We start from the raw sequence: 22,073 nt of genomic DNA on the forward strand, positions 1-22,073 counted from the left end.
ACAATAATATGCTTCCGGCATGAAGCCAAGACAGAGCTTCCAAGCAAGGGGGAGGGGGCACTAAACTGTGCTGGCTGGTGTTGAAAGCACTTGACATTTCTCCATTTCATTTCCTAGGTGCCACACAATAAATAAGCTCAATAAACTGTTACTTACAGCCCTGGCTAATTTGAAATCGTACCTGATAGATTTATTTCAAGTATACCCTGTCCTCCAAAGCTGCTGGGAAACGACAACTTGACACTGCCAACCTGCTCTTTCTAGATCTGACATTGTCTGTACATCAGCAAACCATTTCCAGTGCTTGTTTGCAGAGATGCTGAAAGCCACTGGAAGCTGATGGCTGCCTGAATTCATTGCTAAGACACAACAGGTAAGCCAAGTGACATTCAGCTGTCCTACATCACAGGCACTGCCCAAAAATTGAGATCACAAAAATGAAGAAATAGATTTGGGGTTTTTTTCAATTTGTATTCCACAGCTTAGGAGAACTAGAAAACTATCCCTTGCTTAGGATTAACAACATTGGCCAATCTTTAGCTCTAGTCACATTGCAATCAAGTTGATTTGCACCAGCATAACTCAAGCTTCTCAGAACTTTCCCTTATAAAAGCTATCAGCTGGCATTACCTGCCTCTGGCAAATGCAGAACAAAAACCACCAGATGTGTTCTGGTTAAAATACACACTTGGCTGGTGTCCTCCATGCAGATGATTGATGTGAAGAGGACTGGGACTGGACTTTCCAATTTGCGACAGCCTTACCTCAAAACAAACTGCAATGAGAGTGTTGCAGTCTGCTGTATTAATTCAGGTACATGGTGAAATTAGTGAAACCAATCAGTGCTGGGTCTGACAGCTCAGTGACAGGCAGTGCAACTGTTTTATACAGCGGATGGAAGCTGGGAGCTCACACCACAAGGACTATCTGCAACCACACTTTGGGCTCTCCAACTTGGGGTTGTTTCACACTTGAGGTGCTCTGGCTGAAATTTCAGCCTCAAGTCAAACCCTACCCCATCCATCCCTCGACAAGGCTGTTCACCACCAGCACCCTCTGCAAGCAGAGTCCTCCAGCAGCATTTGTTTCTCACCCACTCAATGCAGCAGTCTGTCCAGTGTGCCCAGCTGGAGCTGCTGCAGAAGGAGACAGCCCAGGAGATTTCCATGTTATCATGGCTACCCATGAATGACTTTGAAGGGATATATAGAGCCTATCTTCAGGAGATCTATCTTTACATAGATCCTACCTTCAGGAGACTAGCTGGAAGGGCACTGCCGGTGCAGGCAAGCTTGTTCCATCCAGTCTTTTATCCTGTCATTTGCAGGATCTCCACACAGCAGACAATCCAGAACCATACTCGCCAAAGCTTCCCACACAAGGCCTGCAGGATGGTCATTTCCAGCTGCAAGGATGGGATAACACAGTCTTTCCTATTGGATAAAGACGTTTATTCCAACCTACACAGCAACTGCCATTGTTTTCCTTAATAAATATTCAAATCTTGTCCTGTTACGAGTTCCAGAATTACTTTTACTAGTTAGTTTGCACAACATACATAATTACATTTCCATGAATACAAGCCCCATTTCCTGCTGTGCCTTTACATCCAAAGAAACAGCTCAGCAATACATTAATGCATGGCTGAAGGCTGGCAGGTCCCTGGGAGCTTTGGGTGCCTCCTGACAGGAAGGAGCTCTGCCTGCAAAGTGGGGAACAGGAGCTACACCTGCCACGAGCAGCACTGTGGGCTCCTGTGCACGACTGCGGAGCCCAGGGGAAGCTCCATATGCTCTGAGATGTCTGGTTAGTGCTGTCAGAGGCTGCGTGGCTCTGCACAAGCTGCTGGGGATGGGGCTGGGGCAGTCCCTGCTCCCAGCTCTGTAGGAACACACGTGCTCTCCCAGCAGGCAGGATTCCAGCAGCACTGCAGCAGCTGCCAGGTACTCAGTGAAGCCACTCACACCCGTGCTTCTGGGTGCACTTGTACATTTTCACAAGTGTCTCAATGCTTGGCAGACTCCCTGGATTCCCCACCACTGGCAAACCAGGGACAGAAGAAAGGCCACTCTCCACACATTTCAGCCACTGCAGAAGTTATCAGAGAGATTTCAGTGAAGGAAACACAAGCCAAGCTTCACCTCCACATTCTGCTCATGCCAGCTGGAAAAGGGAGGATGGGGCAGAGAGAACAAAATCACATGGTTTCCTTCCAACAAACAGAGCCCAGTGCAGTGGCTGCTCTGGAGCCAAACCCCCTTCACTCCTCCCAGCCCAGGGCTCCCAGCAGGGCCTGCCTGCAGGATGTTTCTGTTTCCTCACCCACACTGAAATGTCAATGATCCTCCAAGTTACAGGGTGGCAAAGATGAACATGGTGCAAGTTTCCCTCTCCTGGATGAGACACCAGCTCGTGCCAACCAGTGCTGCATTATGCACATCTCAAACTGCTCCAGCTCTGCATTAGCATTCTGAAGCACAGCTTCATCCTCCTGCTTCAGAGACCAGCCCCTGCTTTACATAAATCTTTAATGAAACGCTCTGCCTCAAGCACCGTGCCTATGAACAAAAGGCAGAGTTGAAGGAAAACAGTTTTACCTCCAAAAAACCAAAGCAGTTCTACAAATAGCACACAGAAATTACATTTGCTGCACCAATCTGGAGTCCCTGGAGCACCACTATAAAGAAGGCAGAGCTGTGAGAAGCTGGGACAAGTGTAAGTGCTTTCCAGAAAGACAGGCAGGAGAGTCATCCAGCTGAGCTTCATGCTAAAACACAGCAGGACAGACCCAGAGTCCCAGTGCCCGTGTCTGGTTGATGCCCACGTGGGAGGTTGTGAAGCTGCATGTGCCAGATTGGTACCAAATGCTCCCCCAGCAATGCAACAGGCCAGGAGACTGATGTTAAAGCCTCAAGACTTAAAAACACATGCACAAGTCTATCAAATTCCTATTCCCTAACCATGAGAGTGCTTATGGTTAATGCTGTCAAGTGTTTCAAGTGCTTCCCTCAGGAATTTAAAGGCTGTAAATGTTCATCACCCCCTGCAACACATGCTAAGTAGAAATAGGACTAGAAAGTGAAACTGTACTGGTCAGGATAAGGAATTGTTATTTTAAGATAAAACTAACTAAGTACCATGAAGCTAAAGATAAAATTGCAGGGGCTGGCAACACAGTGTGACAAGGACAGTCAGAGTCCTGATGCAAAACAGTGACCAGGAGATGTTACAAGATCCTCAGATCTTTTCAATGAATAGACATCCAACATTTAGGACTTCACACTGCAACACTTGATGCTATTCAAAGCAGTCTATAGGAGTTAAGGCATGTATCTTCCATCAAACTTAATGGAAAATGTTTGCTTAAATCCTGAAGACTGCCTTGAAAACATGTATTTCAGATTCACAATCTGGACTGGATGCTTTAATTTTAATTTTTAATATTCACATCTGCATGTAGGCCCCAGGTCAATAAATCATTTAAATGTGTGCTTCAAAACGCAACAGCCAACAAAGCTACTCATGTGCTCAAAATTTAGTAAACATATAAACGTCCCATCCAGCAGAGATGGAGCTGCTCAGATGGTTCTGTGTTTTGCTGAACTGATGCCTGAAGCCTGCAGAGGCTGCCACGAGAAGTTACCATTTTGCCAACGTGTATCACAATATTACCCTGCTTACTCTATAAATCAAGGGGAGCAGCAATGCCAGAGACGTGCTCAGAGACAGCCTGGGGTTTGCAGACATGGGTTACTTGTGCACTTTGGCTTTCTCATCCACATTTTGGGTTCTCTAATCAGGGATCTGAACTGAGTTGAAAAACTGGATCCAATTGGATGTTTTTCAATTTTGCCTTTATTTTTACTGAGCAGCAGGAATCCTAGACTAGGTTTTCAGTATCACATAAACATCTATGGAGAAGATTACAAATAAAGCACGAAAACTGTCCAAACACCCAAACCAATACCATACAATAACAGTAATAGAACACACTCTTCTCCCCAGCTATATTTCAAATACACAAGATACAAATGGCTCTGGGAATTCAAAATGCCTTCAGATTTGTCTCCCCCTTACCTCTGCAGGACAGCATGGGATTACCAGGGGCAGCAACTGAACTCAAGAACTCAAGCTGAAGGCCCAGTGATGGGTAGAGAGTGTTGTGCCCCTTGGGATGAGGCATTTTTGGAAGGATCACCATGAATATTTGGGCCTAATCTCCAACTCGGGAACTGAGGTCTCTGAAAGAGTGTGGAAGAATTTGGATCTCACCATCAGCTTCTCACTTACCCCAGCCAGATTAAGAGTCTGACAATAAATAATCACTACATGCACCCAACATTTCAGCTTTATAGAGCCAAACAGCTATTTGTGGCTGCATTTTTATACTCAGAACTCAAAATTAATGATATAAAAGCTCAGCAGTTTCTACTTGCAGTCACATTAAAGGTAAGAAGTAGGCAAGACAGCATTTGGATGTTAAACATAATGTGGTGTGACTGTGCAGAGAGTGAAGGAGAGATCCTGCTCTCCCACTGCCGCCTGTTGCTCTCCTTGCAATAGACAGCAGCTGGCAGAAAGTGGGATGGAGATGTTCAATCTGCTGATCTAGCAGAGAATGAAAACCCTGAGAGGCAAAAACCCCTCCAAGGACTGCCCTGCCCCTTAGCAAAAGCACACATTGCCCACAGAATGAGCCCAGGGAGCCCACCGCTGTCAGTCCCACAACCTGCAAACCTGAGGCAAGGGAGAGGGAGGAGATTCACGGTTCCAAAAGAGGAAAGGGACTCCCTTTTGGCATCAGTTCATGGGCAGGGTAAAACCTTCAAGCCACGCTCTCAGTGAGCATTCAGCACACGTGGGGAAGGAGACAGCGCTGTGGGATTTCGGGTCTAGTCAGCAGACACAGGCAGGTATGCAGAGGAACACATAACCAGTGCAGGCAGAGCTGTGCACATAAAAATCCCAGCACGAGGCTGACAATCTGCAGGATTGCTCCCACAGCTGTGCCGAGGCACGCTCAGACAGGGGTGCACATTTGGCCTCCCCTCGTCCAGCTGTGAGCCTGGACAAAGTCCTGCCAAGCACAGAGGAATGCCAGCTTTCACACCAAATCCCTCCCCACTCCCTGAAACCCTCCATGGATTCCTGTCATTTGGAAGGACGAGCACATGTGAGAGGCAGGAGGAGCTGCCCACATGCTGAGTGTTCAGTGGTTGGTGCTGAAGGTGTAAGGGACATTTGCATGGGGACAGCAAGCTCATGCCAGCAGGTACCAGACACAGCAGCTCACAGCTGGACAGCTGCACAAACTCCACCTCAGGCAGTGATCACAGTCTGGGCTGTGCCACACTGTCCTTGAGACACTCATCTGGGCCCCACTGAAATGATCTTTTTTCACTGCACTGGTGCTGCTGGCAGGCAGACAGCAAACTGCAGGGTTCTCTGCAGCCCTTTATTCCTATTCCCTCTGTAAGGTTACCACCCTGGCCCTTCTGCTTTGGAATCCTCATCCTCCCAAACATGCACAGACCCCTACTCCTACATTACAGCAAGGCAAGGACTGCCATGGCCAGGTGCTCTGAGTCACAGCATGCCCTGCATAGAGAACAGGGCTCCCTTGAACTCATTTCTGTGTGAACGACAGCTTCATTTTCAGAAAGGGCAGCTCATCTTCATCCTTCTGAGTAATTCCACTGATTGGAGCCACCAGTAGATTGCTCTGTGGCTCATTGATTAAGCTCAATGTGAATAATTGCATTACTGAAATAGATTGGCTCAGGCACCACTGAAGATAAGTCAGAGCAGCCAGGGGTGGCAGAAGCAGTGCACCCACCTGCACAAGGGCCACCCTGGCACCCTGACTCTGGCAGGACAGCAGAAGGTGCCTGTGTGGCTGCCCAGAGCTGACTCCCAGAAGGTCAGCAGCTTGCCTGTTCTTCCCTATGGCTGTATTTCACTCCCAAGTGGATGGGCCACTCCACGCCGTGGCCCCAGCCGTGGATTTAGTATGCATGACAGTGCTCCTGGGGGCAGTGCCTACACGGAGCAATGCTAAACATGCTGACAAAGGCAAGGGAAGTGACCTGGAAATGACAAAGTGAGGCAAGGGAAGGAGCAAAGACGAGGTGGCTGAGGAGAAGCATCTGCACAGTTATTTCTACAGAGCCCACTGAGGAGAGGCGACGAGGTTTGTCTGACACAGTTGGTGCAGTGCAGGCACTGCTGGATGTCTCTGCTGTGGGCAAAGCTCTGTAGATTGGCAGCCAGAAGATTAATCTTGTACCTTTCAGAAGCGGTGGGGGCTAGACACAGAATAAAAAAATAGCTACTTTAGTTTTTCATCACGTAGAAGATGAAGTCGAACGGCAGAGACGCAGTGTCCTGAGCACAGTCCCAGCTTCTGGCAGCAAGCACAGAGCTGCCACACAACTCTGGGCAGCTTAAACTGCAGTTCTCAAGGCTGAGGTCCCTTTTTCATAACAAGGAACAGCAGAAAAATTACTTTTAATGTGCAGAAGGAATCATCTGTAAAATCAAGGATGAAATCTAAAAAACTAAAGAGCTACTTTTATGATAGATGAGGTTTTAAGCACCACATGAGAGAAGAGACTTCCCTTAAATAGGTGCCAGTTAATTAATGAGTTTTGGTAAATGAGTGCATTTCCTGTGCAACAAACGACAGGCTTCCACTTCCAAAGTACATTATGTTAAATTGGACAAAGGCCCATTATTCTGGAATAAAAGATTGCCCACTGGAGGGTTCACACTGAAGTATTCCAAGAATATCTTCATCCAGGAATACAAGCTGTGTATTTGCAAGCGGAAACCAAGGAATCCTTAAAAATACCAATACCTCCTACAGGAGCTGGTACATTCAAAGATTTTGTACTTAGTAGTAAAAAAAAAAACCCCACAGCAGCTCAGCCTGTTGGTTTTACAAAAGCTCAGGAGACAGGGATGAGCTGCCTCCTGTGACCAGAAGGCTCTTGGGGCAGGTTTATGCTCTGCAGTATAAAGCAATGAACTGGCCCCAAACCCTGCTCTGCACAGACATCACATCTCACACTGTCACTGCCTGGGGGCCACTGTGTACCCTCATGGGAACAGTGGGAGCTGGTTTGGATGGGGTTAACAGCATTTGTGCAGTGTGCCCACTGCAGGGCATGGACAGGACAGGCTCAGCATCCCCAGCACTGGGCAGAAACCCACAGTGGCCTCGGGCATCAACAGCAGGTGGGTGAGAGCACAGCTTGAGCAAACAGAAGTGGTGGAGCCCACCAATGGACACCTGCTCCCACTTCACTCTGGAGCACACAGCTATGGCAGCTCTCCATCACAGCCCCCAGATACCCCAAACCTGCTGGGAGAGGCCAGGGGCACCACTGACAAGTCAGCAGCAGACAGACCAGGCACAAGTGCAGTGTGGGTTGTCTGCCTCTGCCCAGCTCACCCTCTAACACTCCCAAAGCCACTTCCTCCAAATTCCTCCCCAGAGTTTGCCTACACAAAGCTTTACTCCCAACAGAGTGCTCAGCCCAGATGAGGGAACACTGAGAGGGCTCCAGGGCAGGTAAGGCACTTGGAATAGAAAACATCTTGGCCACACAACTCCAGGTGTTGATTCCCCAGGCCAGCTGATCATAACCCTTAGCACACTGTGTGCTACTGATAAAGACTGTTTGAGCTGTTCTATGGAATAATAAGCACCAACCTGGCTGCCTCAGAAACACCTCCGAGTACTCTCACTACAAAGAGTCAAAGTCAACTCACCAGGATGCCCAGCTCTTGACTTTCATTATGGAAAATTATTCACAGCAGAAGTGTCACTTCAGCAGTGTACAATTTCTTGCCACTATAAATATTTTCATATCATTACTTTCCTTCTCTTATACCTGTGGAGTCTTAGACCACACCAATTTCTTCACCTGTGCAAAGCATTTCCCAGACACAGGACAGTCTTCAACTTCCTGGAACACAGAGCAGAACTCACAGGGATCCTCTTCAGACTTTTAGAAAGATGTATTAAGAACATCTTACAGAACTTTCAGTGACTTTTCCCATTTCCTAAAATACATTTTCCTTTCCTACCAGAAGACCCATCTCTGCACACACTCCACCTTCAGTATAATCAATACATTGATAAAGAAGTGAATACCTTGCCATACATCTTTTTACTGCTGACTTCTCCCTATGGCTGTTTGAACTAAGTCCATTCTAAACCCTTAACTGTATTTCTGTACCAATGATTTCCAATTCAAAGGCTTTGCTTTGTCAATTACACACATGCATGCACACACCTACATGTGCATCTTCTGTTAATGCTTTAAGCAATACTTCAATCCTTTAATATTCTCTTCAAGGCCTTTTACAATTTTCCCCACAATTGCTATTTAGCAATTAACCCCCCTGAAACACCACTGCTACCTAATGCTCTCACAGCAGCACTCAGAGACAGGAGAATGTGACAGAAAAACACATTCATGTCCTCACATGCTGGTATGAAGTCCTGGCCTGCCCACAACCATGTTTTTGTTAACTTAACTAGGGATGAAAACCCTCAGTTATTCACAGCTCTGCTTACCCTCCTGTTTTGGTAGCTCAGAGCAGAGTACTGAGTCATGCTGGCACAATCACCACTCTTTCTCCAGGGATGTTTGGCCAGTGCCATCAGTCAGCCCTCCCAGAACAGCCTGGGCTGTGCAGCAGCAGCACAGCGTGCAGGGGTGCTACACAGCTGGCACACGTCGTGCCCCTCACCTCTCCAGGTGCCAGCCCTGAAGTGGCAGCAGGACGGAGCACTGCTTTCCATTTCCAGGGCTGCTTTCCTGCTGCCAACCTCCCCCAGGCACGGGCATGGGCAGCAGATGAACCTGCCAGAGCCAGGGCACAGCTGAAGTCCACAGAGGGCTTATCCTCCCTGCAGCTCCTGCCAAGACAGCTGGGAAACTCCACAAGTGGAGACTCCAGCACACAGACACTGCTCAGAGCCTCACTTTACAGTCAGCCTTCCAAGGAACTACTTGTGTATCTGTGGAGTCTCCAGGAACAAACTGGTTCTCACCTGTAGGAAACCAAGAGTAGAAACTGTCCCTTCCACAAGCTGTGGGTACCCAGATGTTCCTGCTGATGGCAAATGTTTGACTCCAGGTGGATTTTAAATTGAATTCACCTGCAGTGACCTGTTTGGAAAAGTATTACCTAATGTATCTACAGGGATAAAGGCACATTTCTGCTTAAAAACTGAGACTTTTCTGATCAAAGGAGGTGGAACTTCTATACTATATAAAAAACAACAAATCAAAATACTCTTTTCCTATTATGAGCATGAAAAAAAAGAGAAACCTTCCTACATAAACATGATAGAACAGACACTCAAATCGCATACTAAGCATTTTCAGTGGTTTGGAAAAGAAAAGAAATACAAAATGTGAAGTTAATATTCCTGCTGGAATAAGATGAAAGATATTATTTTACGCCCTACTTGAAACATCATAGTAATTTTCATCTGCACTAATAAAAATAAATCAGCAGCTGATCTTCCATGCATTACAATTACCATTTCATGCAACAGTCACAATGCTTCTGAGATGCATTTGCCCTTTGGAACTCCTGCCACAAATAGAGCTGAATTTAGGGACTGCCAAGTACACAAATTTATTACATCAATTCTTTGAGAACATTGACATGTAGAAAATGCAATGTGGGCAGCTAGAGAAAAGCATCCAGAGAAAAGCATCCGATCCTGAGTAAAGATTTTTGAGAGGAAAATTATTAGAAATGAACAACTGAAGAAAGAAAAAGTCATCTTGCATGGCACCAACTGTTGGGTGACCAGCAGAGCCCTGTTTGGAGCACACCCATCACCCAGACAGGAATTAATGAATTCCCAAGCAGCCCCCCCTGCCCGCAGCTCAGCCTCTTGCAGAGATGCTCATTTGCAGAGCACAACACAACTTGCTGTTAGACAGGAGCAGTTCAATATTCATTAACCAAAAGAGCCCCCACCTTGTGCTGCTGCTGCCTGCAGTACAAATCACCCACCCCCGGGTTTTATCAATCCTGTCACTCACTGTCCCAGGAACCTGAGCCTGGAATGCAGCAACACTCCCTCCCTCAGCTGGGGCATTTGCACAGCCAGAGCCCAAAGCTGGGAACCTGCAACCACTCTTTGAGCAACTCAAACAGAAAATGCTGGAAACACAATAGGTTTAATCTCAAATTTGCATATAGAAACTTATCCTTGCATTAGTTCACTGCTAAAAAAAGAGCTGCATAAAAAGGGAGAATTGAAGCGGGCAGCTGCACGTTGGGAGATTTACTCCAAGCCCTCCCAGGAAGCCTATGGAAGCTTGCAGCACACGCTTTTCTTTTACAACCCAGGACACTAATACATTCAACTGTGCTAAAGCAAAAGTGTCAGGCACAGAGATTTAAGGAGATAATACAGTGAAGGCTCAGAGACTAGATAAAATCATACAAAGATGCAGTCAGAAGCTGCTTTGTGCTTGCTCTCTACAACCAGTTGTCCCTGTTGTATTGGAAGGGGAAGGCAGAGCACAACAGCTTCAGCAGGAGGGGTGGCTGGGGTAACCTTCTCCTTGGCTGCCCAAATCCAAACCCAGCTTGTCCCTGAGCACCCCTACTCTTCTGGCTCAAAAAAACAACTCTGGTCACCATTGCACCCAGCAGAACGGGGCACCAGATGTACAGAGGTGCAACCTGCTCCAGGCCAGCTCTGTCAGGTGGAAATCTACATTGCTTTAGAGGTTGACCACAGCCTTGGATTCTGCTGTGTCTGCTGAGCTCTGCAGCACATCTTGGCAACACACAGATTATCCAAGAAGCTCAGTAAAACATGGCTAAGAAATGCCAAGGTATAGTAGAGACCCAACAGCACATAAACTGTCAAAAAACCAAACCAAAACAAAACAACCACCCTGCTTTCAGATATCTGGAAGCCATGCAGAAAAGATCTTCATGGCCATCTGCTTGGTGCCTGTAACTTGGTCCCACAGGTCACACTGGGAAGACCCAGCAAACTGGGAAGCCCCACAGCCATCCATCCTCCAGCAGCACTTGAGCTGAAGTTCCTCTGGCACTGGGGACACCTGGTCACACACTCTGCTTCTGCTGGGAGCCTGGAAATGCTCCCTTCAGGACCCTGGAAAGGCTCCCTTCAGGACTTTGCTTGGCCAAATAGGTTTGTCACTGTCTCCCAAATAACTCACATGAATGTCTTTCATTTTTCAAGCGGTGCCATGAAACACAGGGCTGCACACACCACAAACACTGACATATTTCACTAATATAATCCAGCAGCAGCATATGGGGAGTATTTATACAGGCCTTTATTATATTTTATGAAAGGTAAACGACCCTCTCCAAGACGTCATGACTTGTGCTGACAGCATCTTTGTTTTTAGGAAAAAAATACCAACAGGGGAGGGTTGGAGGCTTTGCAAGTCTAACCCATGGGTACAAATTCCTCTAGTCCTGTTACAGGAAAAAGCCCAAGCATTCTCTTCCCCTGTTTTTATTGTCATTCATCTTACAAGCTGGTCTTATTAAACTTGCTACTCAACACAGTAATTAGTAGAATTAAAAAGACACATATAAATAAAATTCAGATATTGACTCTAATTAAGTCTTCTTAAGTGTTATTTTACTAGTTGGGGTGGAGCAATTTTGTCATGATTGAACTGTTGAGGAACAATTAAGTAGAATGAAGCTTTAATTCCTTCTTGATCTCCTGACAAGAGCCAATGCACATTCAAACTCGTGTGAGAGAAACCAAAACCAATTAGAGCAAGGTGATATTACACAGTGTCTCACCAGGTGAAAAGCCAAGCTGGGATGGCACTGAAACCTCAAGTCTTTGTACTGGAGCTTTAATTGGTGCCAGCAGTAGCTGGGGCAGGGAGCAATGCAGGGTTTGTTTGCCCTCCCCAGGAAGGACAAAGGCACCGTGTAGTCCAAAGGATGAGCGATGCACAACTCGTGGGACCAGTCTGGCTTTTAGGGTGCCAGCACTTAACTCCTGAGCTCTGACCCATCATCACACAGCAGCCACTGGAGAGTCCCAGAATCTCACTGTCTCTGTTTCTGGCTATCACAAGGGAAACCAGCCCATCTCCAGCATGGAAGGATGTTTTGATAAATGCAGTAATTATCACCAGACACCCCATCCAGCCAGCAAGAAAATCAAGGCCATTTATTTGTCCACCTAGTTATAAAACTACTACCAGAAAACTGCAAATCAAGCCCTTGGAATCTGATTTAATTAAATCAATAAGAATTATATCATTAATTCATCAGAAAGCTCAAAGCTAATAGAAAATTGTTTCTATCGACTACAAACTCCTTCCAGGGAGCTGCCTGGCAGTGCCCCTGCTATGGAAGTGCCCAGCTGCACCTCTGCTGCTCCATTTGTCATCTCAATGCACCATTTGTTCCTCCGAACACAGATCAGCTTACACAAAGCAGTTGTCATGCTTCTTCCAGTCCCTACCATCTTTGCACATTCCCCTCCACACATGCTCATAAAAATCACTTGCCATAAGAGCTCTTAAATGGGGCTTGTCAAAACATCAGGATGGAAGGTGTGCAGGAGAGAACCACTGTTTTCCTGTGGTCTTTGCTGAAACACACAAAGACACAGCCTGGTACCAACAGGCTTTTCTTTCCTCAACACACCTCTGAGATGTGGCTGTAAAGGAGGATCCTGATGGGAGGGAAGGGAGACACAACCATCTTAAAAGGAAACTTCACACAAGTAAAAGCCTACAAAAGATAAAACCTGGATACCTGTAACAGAAACCTTCAGGAAATTATTTAAGGCAATTTGGAAATATGGTTTCAGTGGCTGGTTGAACACCTTTAGAATACAAATATTCAGCAGCCAATTTACAGTTCAAGGGAAAAACTTTCCACCTTCCCCAACCCACAGCAGAGCACAGTCTATTCTCAGTGAGGAACATAAATTTTGAGCAACTCCAACAGACATGAAGAAGTCACTGGCTTTATCTTAATTTAACTGATTTCAGGAAACTTAAGCAATACTCAAGATGAGGGCTCTCAATCTCAAAGACACTCAAACCCTGCTAGACCTGCTATTGTGTAGACAGCAATTGCTGATTTATTGACTGCGAAGAGCTGTGGATCAAGCCTTAGTATTTGCTAATATTTCTCCTGGAATTGGCCTTTAATGGCCCGATTCAACTGTTATTAATGAGAAAGGAACAATGTCCCTTTCCTTCAACAGAGTTGGATGAAGTTGTATCAGCAGCTGAACTGGAAAAATCAAACATTTGGACCAATTAAGTTTTACTGCTAAGATATTTAGGACACATTTTATCTGATATGAAAACTTCAAATCTAAGGCTAAACCAAAGAAATTATAGTAGTTTCCAGATTAAAAACAAAGGTGTTGAGAAGTGGAAATCCACCTCTCATTCCCTTGGGTGCAATTCAGAAGTAACCCTGGCGAACCCAGGGCAGCTCCAGGAACATAAATACGAAGTGACAGGGAAATCCAGCCTACTATTAACATCACATATTCCATGGTTCTTTCTATTTCACAGTAATACACCAAGTTAAGCTGCTTATTAGATGGGCACATCCTCCCAACCGCAGCCAGGCTTGTATGTTATGTTGGGCTTGCCATCAGTACTGACCGCCCTTTAATCCTAATTCTGCTGTCATTTGTGGTTCCACTTCAGAAGATCCTTGCTTTAATACACAAATGGGATCGCTGTTAGCACTGCTGCAGCCGGGAAGAGAGGCATGTGAGAAATGCCACGAGAGGGACTCCCAGTAACCATCCCTATTTATACTTATTCAACCCTCCTGCACATTTTCAAACACTTCTGTTGGCCTACAGGAGGTTGTGGCATATGCTTCTAAGCCCCACAGCACACCCATTAGCAAATAATGACCTTCCTAAAATGACCTGGTAACAGCTAATAACTGCCATAAAGCATAAAAAGGCTGTGGTACAGAAGGTCTTTTGTGGAATGAAAAAAAAAAACCAAAAACCCAAATTTTTATTAGCAGAATCACTAATGGACACAGAGTCCTCATGTGATCCATTTCCTTTTAGGAAATGCCTGGTATCAGATAATGAAATTATCTCACAAAACAAAAACAACCCCCAAACCAGCACTTTCCAAAAGCACACTGCAGTTTGGCAGCTCATGAATGAAACACTCCGTAGGTGTTTGTGTACGTTTATAATTTACTACACCACATTAAGGAATAAGACAACTGCAAACGACAAGCTGCTGCTCTCCCAGCTGTGTACACTGTGCAATTATACCTTCCACCAGGGCTCAGCCAGCCCTGCTACCAACCTTCCAGTTGGGAGAAAGACAGAAGGATCCAAAGGATCCAAATCAGTTCCAGCAACTGAGTAACAAATGGCAGCAACTCTACCTTCATAAAGTTCTGAAGCAATACACACTGAAATTACGTTTAGTGTGTGCACATGCCAGGAGCAGAAGCACAAATTCCACCCCTGATACAGAGCATCACGCCTGCTCCAGACCTTGCTTTCATGCTGCATCTGAAACTTGTATAAAATCACTGCTAATCTCACACAGAGGAGATATCCATATCTGGCAGCTCACATAGGACCAGGTCCAGCCCTTCTGGAACAAAGCACCAAACTCAGCCAGCCACACACCTAGCTTTACACATGTTCCCAGCCCGGAGAGAAATCTCCAGGTGCAGTTTTCAGCACGTAATTAATCCTACAAAACACAGCAAGACAAGCTTTCCTCTATGCCCTCAGCAGGAGAAGACTCAATGTAGCAGCACCGAAGTGCCTTGCAGGATATTTTCTACAACACTTTCACCTGCTCTTGATTTTCCTACCTGAATTTCTCTGTTGGACCCACTGTTTGCAGTTGCACCTGTAACCCTGGTGAATTATTCCATGCTGGCTCATCCTAATGGTGAATCATAAGTGACCCACATAAACATAACCCCAAATTCTTTCTGCACCCAAATAGGGAGGGTCTGCAGAGTTTCAGTTCCATGAACAAGTTGACAGATTTGAATGAAGCGATGGAAAAGACTGCAGATCTCAAGAGTCATCTTTGCTCTCTGCAGATCCACTGACTACACTCAGCATCTTGTCTGTGTTCCAGTTTCAGTACAGCTGAAGTCTCCTGGCAGCACTCCAGGGACAGCCATGGATCCCTGATGCTTTCAGGGACCTTCTCCAGCCCACAGGGCACAGCAGGGGACTGTCTGAAGACATTCCTGCCCAGCTTCCATACCCTGCATGATCCCCTTTCCTACACCCTGTGCTGAGCTCCAGCCCTGCAGAAACCATCAGGCCTTTCAGCAGCACCAATGTGGAACATCCCAACTTCCTGCACTTGTGGCTTTCTCTTGTATTTGTTTTTAAACTGTGAACATGATCCCCGAGCCAGGTGACCAGGCTGAACATGGTGTAGGATGTTTATGCACATGCATTGGAACAGCCTACACGTACACGTTCACAACTGCTGTAATCAGGAAATGAGCCATGAAATGTGTAAGCGGCGGCACATTAATAATCTGTTTTATAGCTTAAATTAGAATCTTTGGAATTTCACAGCCAGACACTTTTAAATAGGTCAAAAATGCAGTAATCACACTTAATGATCACACTGTGATGTGCACCGCATCAGAGCTGGGAGTGAGGAAACCTGAGCAGAATGGATATGAACTACTGGCACACTCAAAAAAAGCATTTAACAAACCTCAAGAGCAAAACACATAGCTCAGGCACCAAGTTTTTTGTCTTTTGATCCTGCTCCTCAGAAATGAGGTGTGAGATTTCATGTGATCACAGACAACAAATGCTGTTCTCTGTATTTTCATTTTAGTTAGGACTGCAGATTAGCAAAGGATTTGACCACTTGCAAGTAGTGAGAATTTAGTGATTTTAAGAAAGCCTTCCCCATCTGAGAAACATGATTTGCAATCATACCTGCCCACGCTCACGTCACCCCCAGTGCATAGACTTAAAACACATTCCTGGGTATCAGCATTTGGGTTTCTTTTAAAGAAAAGAACAAGAATCCACAGATCAATCTCAGTAATCTTTTAGTCTCCAAACCAGGGAAACCCTTCACTATTTTGCTAAATTTAGACAAGCGCTTACGTTCTCTCTACACCAACTTGATTTCAGGTATAATAAACCTGATGGAAAAATAAAGAATGAGAATTTCAGCACAAGACGCAGTCATTGACTAATTAATCCAGTCCTGTCAAGCTACTGAGACATAACCAAAAAGGCAAACTAGAAAAAAAAATCAGCTATATTCTGTGAAAACAAAGTCAATGTTTGTCTACTGCAAAAGTACAAAGTCAGCAGGGGAGACTGCTTGGAAGCTTGTAAGAAAGCAGTAGAGAAATGTTTTTTTGGTTTCTTTTTTCCTCCAGTCAAACTGGGCTTCTTCTGAAAACAAAGCAAGGCAAAAGATGAAAGGCCTTCTCTTCTGAAGCCAAAGATGAAGAATACAAAGAATATTAATGACTAACAAGTCTGTCTGAAAATGCCATGAGCTTAGCTGTAGAAGGGACTAAAAGGAAGAACAGCACTGCTATTAACTAATAAGTTTCTGATCTAACAAGCAGTGATGAAGGCTGATTGGGTCATTTATGGAATGGAACATTAGTTCAGAAGAACACAGGTTCCCTACAGAAGATAAAAGGAAAGAAGAAAAGATGCCATTATATACATGCAAAAGCTCAGGATGGCTCATTCACCCAGCACACAAAGGTAGTAAATTCCCAATTAGGGCTTGTCTGTCCCTCACATGTTTGTGTGTGCAGGTACAGCAGATGGCTGTCTTGTGGAAAACTTGAGAACTGGTGCAAATTTGTCACCAGCCTTATATTACAGAACACTGGATTTTAGTGAATTGCATTTCCTAAAGGAAATATTCAACAAATACAGAACCTTGCCTTTGTCACAGCAAAGCTTTATCACTGGACCCAGCACAAGCCTGCCTGGCCGCCACAGTTTCCCAGTGTCCTGGAATCCTGCAGTGGTCCAGGAGGGTCTCATGGACCAGGGGCAAGGGAGTGAAGCAGGCACTGGCCTCTCACCTCTGCACAAGCACAGTGCAAAGCATGTGCTTCCATGTTTGAAGTTTGCCCATTCTCTTTCAAGAAATTCTTCTAATTTAAGGAAGTGAAGCACAATAAAACCAGGAAGATGAAAAACAACCACCTCGGAGCCAAAAGTGACACCACGCCAAGTTCAGATTTGGAAACTGATTCATTTGCCAGCTCATAGGCACACACACCTAGTGTTTCTATATTTATACACATGGACTCAGGCTCCCTGCTTGGTAGAGGCACTATGAGTATTTTTAAATCACCAAGAAATCAAGAATCACTGTACTTAGAGAAGATGGAAAAATTCCCTTTTCTCTAAGCTCAGATTAGAGGAATGTTGATGCATCAGCTCTGCCTGTAGCATCCAGCAAGGCTGAGAGCCAGCACGGACACAATTCACTCTGAGATTCCTTCCCTTAACAGGCCACTGCTCACTCCTGCAGACAGGCTGTATTTTGCATTGCAGCCTGATCCAGCAGATGATATGAGAAGCTTCTGTGTCAGGATGGAAATGTGGGAAGCATTCTGGACGTGTGAGAGATGGCAATGTCCCACCCAGGACTGCCAGAGAGCTGTGCTGCTGCCCCTTCCAGGCTGGGAATTCACAGCCCCACGGTCAATGCCCAGCTCTGTCCATAACCCACAGTGGTCTCAGGAGATCACCAAACTCTCTCAGCATCCCCTTATGGAAAAGGGGGATAACAACATGTCTCAGCAGCACCACAAAGGTTTGTTAATGCTTGTAAGCACTTTGTAGATAAGCAACATCAAGCCAGCAGTTAGCAGAGGGATTTGGGGCACAGACAGACATAAATCCAAAGCACTCATATCATATACTTCTTTCAGACAAGCACGGCAGCAGATCAGCTCCCTTCATTTAGTGGTTGTGGGCTCCATCCTCTCAACAGACTGAGCACTCTGCCTTTGATCCAAAAAATGAGTCCGCGGAGAATATTCACATGTTTAATGTTAATCATATGCTTAAATTCTCTGAATCTATAAAGAGAGTAAAAGAGAAAAGTGCTCCCCAGCTCCAAAACAAACACAAATTCCCAGAAGTTATATTTAGGACATGAGCAAACATTTGGCCAGCAAAGGAAAAGCCTTCAGTATACACCTGCTAAGCTTTTGCATCCCTCAGGAAACCTGCAGGTGGGAAAAGTGTCCAGAGTGAGCTTGCTTAGACAAAACCTTTCTAAAATAACCAGCATGCTGATATTTGAGAGAAGCATCCCAGAGCATGTGACCTACTATTCTTACATACACAGAGTAGTCCTTGAGCAAGGAAACCAGAAAACAGAATAAATGAAATTAATTAAGAAATTCACCACACAGATTTGAACTTCTGACTAGGAATTTATAGTCACAAAAGAATGCATTCATTTATTAACTGTCTACTGTAAGAGAAGAGGCTTTCCTCAGAGGACAGGCACTGCCACCCAGTCCTCAGAAGTTCCATATGCCTTCAGCAACACCTAGAAAGCATCTTATAACTGTATCAGACAGGAACAGTACTGAGCAAAAGGAATGGAACCCCCCTAAAACCTTGTTCATTTTCAGCACACGCTCCTCTCACATCCTCACTATCTGAAGCATCGAACTCAATTTACATCCTGCTAAACTCCTGGGCTAGCTAATGGCTTGGGGCTACCAGTCTGCTAAATCAGAGTGTCCAGGAGTCTCTGCTCCTGCACCAGCCCCACCCTGACCTGCTCATCCTGAGCCCTCTCCTGCAGATGGATCAGGTCTGTGAGAGAGGACAGAGCTCCTCTGGTGCAGGTGAGCTGGGCAGAGCTCGAGCAGGGACCTGCAGTGTCAGGATGCAGCGAGCTGCAGGCAGGCAGACACTCCTGCAGAGCAGAGCACTGCCAGCCACAGCCACAGCTGCAGCCTGGACACAGCCCTGGCCAGACGAGCATCTGCAGCATAAACATATAGCTGGCTCCCAGAGATGATTTTCAAACCCTGCTAAACAAGCATGTATAGCAAGAAAAGCCTCAGGCAACCAAAGGGCCACTATGCAGAGCTTCATTGCTGTGGCAGAGCCATAAACATTATCCAGCTTACTCACAGCAACAGCACGTTTTGCCAGCGATGTGAAACGGACAAATCACTCTCTCACCAGCATAAATTACCCAAGAAGTTAAATAAGGCTGCTAATTATTTCTAAGGATTTTTAAAGAATCCCTCAAGATTACTGTCCTCGAATTTGATTTAAAAATGCTGTAAATATTTTAAACCAAACATCATTAGGTGAAATTGACTTGATGGTATAAAAGAACCATTTTCTTAAGTAAAGGCTTTTTGAGAAGTGCACTGTATTTTAACAGTACACAGCACTTTTACCTTAATGAACCAGAGAGAGCTGTACTAGTCACACCTTACAAATGGTTAACAAGGTGTTTATCTTCCTTGTTTGGCTGAATTACAACTACACAAAATGCCCTGACTCAAAGGAGGCAGAACAAATCCCTACCTTCACCTGCCGTGAGGGATGGAATTAGAATGTTGGGGGAGGCTGTAAGAAGTCCAAGGGAAGTTAAGACACCACAAGGAATCCTGGTTGTATTTCTCCACCTCCTCTGCAAGACACTTTGCTGTCCCAAGGTTTGCAGACTCTACAAAGCAACACAAAGTTCACTGCTGTTGCAGTTATCAGCATGACCTGGCAGACCCCACCACTGGGCAGGCCCTCTGGAGAGGGCTGACAGCTCCACATGACAGCTTCATTACTTTCTTTCACCAATTTCCTGGAGGAGGAAGCACTGTCTCCTATGATGGGGTAAGCTACAAGGCATAACTCCAAGCCTGAGCAGTGTAGGGCATCTCTCACAATAAGCTCAGGTCTCTCAGACATCTCTGGTGCCTCTGCTTTGTTCAGAGCCTCCATTAATATCACCCAGGACTTCATTACCAGGTTATTTCCCCTGGATAGAACCTCTTCCTTTGCTCTAGCACTTCTTCGTTGAAGTACACAAAGAGCCAGAGTGTAACAAAGAAATGCACTCCCCATCCTCACTCCTGTACCAAGTCATCTTCCCCATCCCTCAAAGGCAGCTCACCCCTTGTCCCATCCCTAACAAAACAGTGAGGTCAAAAGAGTCCTGGGAAACAGAGCAGCAGCAAGGGGCATCTTTCAGTGCTCAGAAGGGCAGACACACCTCCAGGAATGGGTGCCACTGGCTGCAGCACAGAGCACAGGTATCCCACAGCAAGAGCTGAACCTGGGCAAGGACTGCTGGATACACCTTTTCAGCTACACTGGTTTGAGAACAATAATTAAATTCCAGTCTAATTTTCTCCTGATCTACACCTCTAATTCCTTAGTGACTCCTTTTAAGCTAATTCCCAACTGCAGTATCACTCTGGGTGTTGACCTTAAATAAAGAGCCCAGGAAGCCACTAAAACAATAACTATCTTTTTATCTGGAAAATACACACCCAGGAAATTTCTCCTGTGGAATACAAATGTCAGTATTTCAGGTTTCAGTAACATCATAGGATGTGCCACCACCACCCTACTCAACACATGGGCAGAGACCATCAAGTCTAGAGAATACAATCAAAGCATAAATGGTTCCTCCTCTGCACTTCTCCTTTTCCTCCTCACCTCCCAGTGTTTAATGCTGTGCCAGAGGGAGCAGTGCCCAGTGTGGGTGCTCAAACAGCCACCAAAACACCCGAGGCTATGCGATGTCACCAGGAATACCGTGGGCATCAAAGCCACCAGGGGCTGAGGAGGTCTGTGCAGCTGCTCCCCTGCCCTGCTAATTGGGTACTGCGGACACGCTCACGCCGTAAGCACATCTTTGACATAACACAGCATGACAATTTCTCCAGAGTCACAGAAACGCAGAGCATACAAATAAACCTGAATGCTGAAACCATTTCATTGTTCATAAGAATATGCACGCTGCACCTGTTACGGCCAAGGGCACTGTCTGCGCCTTGGAGCTGATTATTTCAGCCTCTAACAAGCCTGTCTTGGAGGACTGTGAAACTCCAGGAGTTAATAGAGCACAACAAAATTATTTTGCAAAAAGAAATCACTAGCGGATACACAGGGAGAGATCTTTAAATGCAAGGTAAAGAAAACAGTCCTCAAACTGACATTCTCCTCTCAGCTTCTCACCGCCGCTGGGTCGATTTAAATCAAATTCACTGAAACAAAATAACTCCAAAATTCACAGCGGTAAAGTCCTACCCTGAAACAAATGCTCGGGAGCCCAAGTGCACCCCCAGCCCGGGACTCCGGATAGAGGAGGGCAGGACGCTGGCGCGGCGGGAGCGGGGAGCGCTCCCCAAGCCCCGTCCGGCGGCACCGGCGGCGCTCCGCAGCCCCGAGGGGAGCCGGGGCCCGAGCCGGGGGAGCAGGTGGCAGAGCCGGTCCCCGCAGCCCAGCCCCGCCGCCAGCCGGGCCCCGGCACCAGCAGGCGTGGGGCGCCGGGCCGGGGGTGATTTTTGGTGGGAGAGAAGGAGCCGGAGGAGCGCGGCAGAGGAGCGGCGGCTGCGCAGCGCGGAGCGGGCAGGGCGCGGGGCGGGCGCGGAGCGGCACTCACCGAGCTACGCGCGGCTGCTGCTGCTGCTGCTGCCCCCGCTGCCGTCCATCGGGCCGGCGGGGGGACGGGAGCCCGCTGCGGGCCACAGCCGCCCCGCGATCCGCCGCATCTGCCCGGCGCCGCCGCCGCCGCGGAGGAGGAGGAGGAGGAGGAAGAGCGGAGCGCGCCGCCCCGGAGCCCCGCACAGCCCGGCCGCAGAGCGCCGCCTGCCCGCCGCGATGGGATGGGATGGGATGGTTTGGGATGGGGGCTGGCGGCGGCCGCCGCGGAACGGGGGCGAGGAGCGGCTGGAAGCGCCTGTGTGTAACGCGGCCGGGCGCGAATCCGCCCCGCGAGGGCTTTTAATGAAGTACAGATGTTCCCTAATATAATTATATCGTCCTCTCCCCGATAATTGGC

At 46.7% G+C, this 22,073-nt stretch overlaps 1 protein-coding gene across 2 annotated transcripts in view; it reads right to left on the reverse strand.

Annotated features, from left to right (window-relative positions):
* Positions 1–21,824, reverse strand: part of RASGEF1C (RasGEF domain family member 1C) — a 72,593-nt gene extending 50,769 nt beyond the window's left edge. The window contains exons 1-2 of one of the 2 annotated variants that reach the window (XM_039701614.1): positions 21,675–21,812; positions 19,592–19,733 (exon numbers count right to left, since the gene is read on the reverse strand). The gene's annotated coding sequence lies outside the window, so the exon portion shown is untranslated. Of the gene's footprint in view, positions 1–19,591; positions 19,734–21,674 lie in introns of both variants that reach the window. The other variant, XM_039701615.1, reaches the window with a different exon arrangement.
* Between the last annotated feature and the right edge of the window lie 249 nt (positions 21,825–22,073).

Source organism: Passer montanus, unplaced genomic scaffold (genome assembly GCF_014805655.1).
Source record: "Passer montanus isolate IOZ18808 unplaced genomic scaffold, ASM1480565v1 scaffold15, whole genome shotgun sequence".
NCBI classification, from domain to species: Eukaryota; Metazoa; Chordata; class Aves; order Passeriformes; family Passeridae; genus Passer; species Passer montanus.